The following is a 4,501-nucleotide window of genomic DNA, read 5'->3' as shown; positions in this document are numbered from 1 at the left end:
GGGGAACACAGAGGGGATAAGTCTGATTTTGGCGCGATGAGGCTCTGTTCGCCGGTGCATTGGTAGCAGAAGGGGCTTGCAGGGAGAGGGAAGCGCTAGGGGGGATGAGTCCACTTTTGTCGCGGTGAGGGATTAAGGTTGTGCATTTTGTTCGGGAGCTGCATTCTTGGGTAATTACGGTGCAGTGAGTGAGTCGTGGCCCCCTTGTATGACCGGGTCGTGTGGGGCCCTCTTCCTCCTTGACCCCGAGGGCTGGTACGTCCAGACCCAAGAAAGAAGAAAAAGAAAAAAAAGAGTTAAGCAAGGCGGGGATGTCGCGGCAGATGGTTGCTTAAGAGGGGGCGCACCTCAGAGCCCCATAGAGAATACATGAGGTTTTTCACCAAATTAAAAAAATTCTCACATAATAACGGCTGCGCAGATCTTCTTGAAAATTTCGGCTTTAAAGACATTGAGTCATTATCGAGTCACTAAGCGCAACAAATGTTTCATCATAAATTTAATTATATTCTTTAAAAAATCATGAAAATGGTCAAAATCGGCTAATTCGGCACTCTTGCGTTCGGAGCGAATTTACAAAATTATCTAAATTCAAACATAAGAAATATTGCGCTTAATGTCTTCTAAATTTATTACGGAATCGAATAATATTCAAATTATTCATGTAAGTCGATTTGTTCCGTAACTACAGCAAATATAAAGAACCAAGGTGACGGTGGTTGTTTTCGTCGTTTTTAAGATACCTCTCTCTCCCGTGCGGTGGCGCTCGCTGTCCACGAAATGCGAAATCGTCCGTTCGGAGATCGGCCGGATCGGCACTGTGCGAGGTGTTCTTCCGCGGCCGTATTCCGCGCCCGTATCCTGTTTCATTCTGCACGCCGAGGCGTCAGTGTGCGTGTTTTGCTTTCCTGGTTCTCGCTGGGTAGGTCTCCGTGTTTTCGCAAGTGGCAAATTCACCTTGGAGCTATGGGTCGAAGACAACCGTCCTGTGGCAAGCGGACCGCGGTCCGTCAACGCGTTGTGCTTGTTTCTACTTTTTTTTTTCTTTTGAAAACGGTTTTTTTTTTTTTTTTTTTTGACGCAAAGTTTTTTTTATCGTTATCCTTCACACAAACGTCCTTCGGCCTTGGGGTCGTGGAAATCGGGGATGAAGCGTGCACAGAGTAGATCGTTGTTTTCCTCCTTTTTATTTTTCACGGACGTCCTGTGACCTCCGTATGGTTCGTGGTCACCGCAATCTAACGCGGGCGAAAAACGGGTCGCCTGCTCTGTAGTCAGGGTATTCCTAGGGGAGGGTGATAACTCGCTGTTCTTCTGGAAATTCACATATCACCCAAAAAGGTGACATCGGTAATGATTACGGTATGTTTTTTCCGGTGTTTATTTTTGAGCGAAAACCGGTGCATGTTTTTCGGTGCTTATTTTTTAATCACCAGTGTATTATGGATTGAACGTCTTGTGATGATGCTAAAAAGCGTTGATAACCAAAGAAAAATGCGATTGGACAAGAACATTTCAAATTTCCAATTCTATTCACATATCCATTACGCTCTTCTCGTGGGAGCATCTATCTTGACGAAAAATGCCTAAGTCATTGAGCTGTGAACGCATACTCAGTGTACAATCTTTCGGCCTAGAGAGGTATTGCGCACGCTCGAACGCGCTTCACAGCCCAGTAGACGAAGTTGGTGGCACTCAGAAGGCGAGTTTTTGAATGGTCTGTAGTAGGCAAAATAAACAAATAACAATCAACGCATATCAGCTCTTCAAGCGAAGAGGCGCGTTTCTATGGTCAATGGTTCCGGACGGCACTAATGTTGTTGGCGTTGTCGTAAGATGACGTCAGTTCATACGAACTGACGTCATCTTACGTGATCACGTGACACAAACACGTCATCTTACATGATCTCGTTACACGAAATGACGTCATCTTACGTGATCACGCTGCACGAAATGACGCCATCTTACGTGACCACGTAACACGTCATCTTGTAAGTCAACCTCTCCCTACAGCAGCGCGCTCCGCGCTTTCCGGGCCCGTGCAGTGCTGTAGTCGAAAGCAAGCTCCATATGGCAAGCGAAAGCTTCTGAAGTCTCACATTGAGAATACTCGCAAGCGACCGTCTGTGGAAGCTTCGCACGTTGAGGTTTTTGTTGAGATCGAGCCATCGTGTTCCATTAACTATAGTTGAAGATATCGTTCAATAAAGCCCTAAAAAATATGAATGTAGTTGGTGTAGACATCAAGATCTAATCAAAAATGCGGTTTGACGTCGTTTAATTAACGTGTATATACAAGTGTAGAAAAAAATGAGTTATTTGTGCATAGATGTTTAAAAAAGTGTTTATTATTCGACATAGGACTTTGGGAGAAGGATGTGTTCAAATTTTTCTTCATGAGCGCAAATATACCTGACGCAATAAATAGTGACGATTTCATCGTCCCAGTGGTGAGCAGGTGATTTCTTGCTCGAAACAATGATGCCATTTCATAAACCAAGTTCTGTGACATATGCTTTTCCAATGTCTGGTCACTATTTTGTAAACCTTTCAGTCCAAACGAGTATACTTCTGTTTGTTTTTGTTAGCTTAGGAGGGGGTCACAGAGCCTATCTTTTTGTCTTCCTCTAGGACAGACGTACAGAGTTATACCGCAACACGCATCTGTGGAGCACACAGAGCTATCGCTCTCCTGTTGGCGGTACAGTAGCAGACGACACAACGCAGCTCCGTAGTCTATCGAGGGCACGGCTAGCCGCGGCCCGTAGCGCGACCGTTCAGACTAGGGAAATGGTTTTGAAGAACCGAGAAATGGTATCTTGTGTACAATAATCACATGTCGTTAGTATACTAGTATTCTACTTGCTAAGCCAAATAAATATTTGCAGCTTGTCAGAATATGTTTGCGTGACGATTTACCGTTCACACTCCTGACGGATGCTAGCGAATCCTTCATGTTCGTGGCTCGCAGTTATCGGTACCCCCTCGGAGTGACTTCACCATATATATTTTTTTCTTGCTTGCAGGACATCATAAAAATCACAAACACGCGAGAAAAAAAAAATCTTATGAGTACGCGTGATTTTGAGCTTCGCAGCTCTAAAGATGCCCGGTAAATGTCGTCCAGCTTGGGAAGAAACTAATCCTTTTTGTTGGAGTTTGACTATCGTATGCTGGCAGCTCGTTTCCGGTTTGTTTTGTCTATACTCCGTTTCACCGTAATTTGGCAACCCTCAGTCAGGGCTGCTGTGAGGGAATCACAGTCGCGGAGCAAAGCACGTGACAGCTACTTTTAGGAGCAGTACTATGGCACCTGCAGCGCGTCTCCGACTGGTGTGGTTAGCGTCTTATGCTGGCCATACATCAAAAGTGGTTCCGAAGTGCAACAAATGACGTCACAGAAGACGGAGTGTCACGCTGTTGCATCTCGCGATCCTGGCAATTCATCGTAGAAAGGCTGACGAAAGCCACGAGGGAACACGAGTGTCGCTGTCGTCATGGCGTCCCAACGAAAAGCAATTATACAATTTCGACGTTTTTGTAATTCGGTAATTTAAATTACTGTATACAATTTTTAAGAAAGTAAAGACATCATAACCAAATAGGAACTTCCGTGCTAAAACATGCAGTGCGAAGTGAAGACAACTACTATTTTTTTTTTTCTTCTTGATGTCCACAAAAAAAAAGGCTATGCAGCATCGATCCTACCGTTTTTTTGTTTTTTTTTTTTAGCACATTATGTGATGCACGAAAGTAACGACGTAAAAGCGCTGTAGAGACGATATAACCATGAAATGATTTTAAAATCGAATTTCATCCACCGCACGTCGTAAAAGGTGTGAAAAGGAACACAAAAACACAAGACTAGGGAGCCAAAAAAAATTATTTGCTATAGAACTTTTAAAAGAAAACTGGACTCTTTTGCGACTTCTTTCCTTCGAAAGCTCTGCCTTTTCACTACGATGCATACGCAGAATCGGTGCACGTCAGCCGAATCCACATCGCCTATTGGGTAAGAGCCTACCTCACCAGCACCGCGATCGTAAACAATAAATAGCCGGCGAATGTTTCCTAAAAGTTTTGTTAAATATTATTCAGATCCACATTTTGTAGCATAATTAGAGATGTGTGGCGAAAATTGCCAAATTTGATAATGCTGAGAGCCAAGCGCCATCTATCGTGTGGTAAACGAAGCAGCTACTGCGCGTGCGCAGTAGGGCATCAGAACGGTTATTTCCTTTGGTTTCCTTCCACTCAAAACTCTAACTGACTGAACGTTTATTTTTCTACGTGTTCATCTCGCGCGTGCCGACTTCAAGCAGCAAGAAAGAAATGTACTTAAGAGGGGGCGCACCTCAGAGCCCCATAGAGAATACATGAGGTTTTTCACCAAATTAAAAAACTTCTCACATAATAACGGCTGCGCGGATCTTCTTGAAAATTTCGGCTTTAACGACATTGAGTCATTATCGAGACACTAAGCGCAACAAATGTTTCATCA

This window comes from Ixodes scapularis, unplaced genomic scaffold (genome assembly GCF_016920785.2).
Source record: "Ixodes scapularis isolate PalLabHiFi unplaced genomic scaffold, ASM1692078v2 ptg003391l_1__unscaffolded, whole genome shotgun sequence".
Lineage (NCBI taxonomy): Eukaryota > Metazoa > Arthropoda > Arachnida > Ixodida > Ixodidae > Ixodes > Ixodes scapularis.
The sequence above is the reverse complement of the archived record's forward strand: the minus strand, read 5'-3'. Positions refer to the sequence as shown.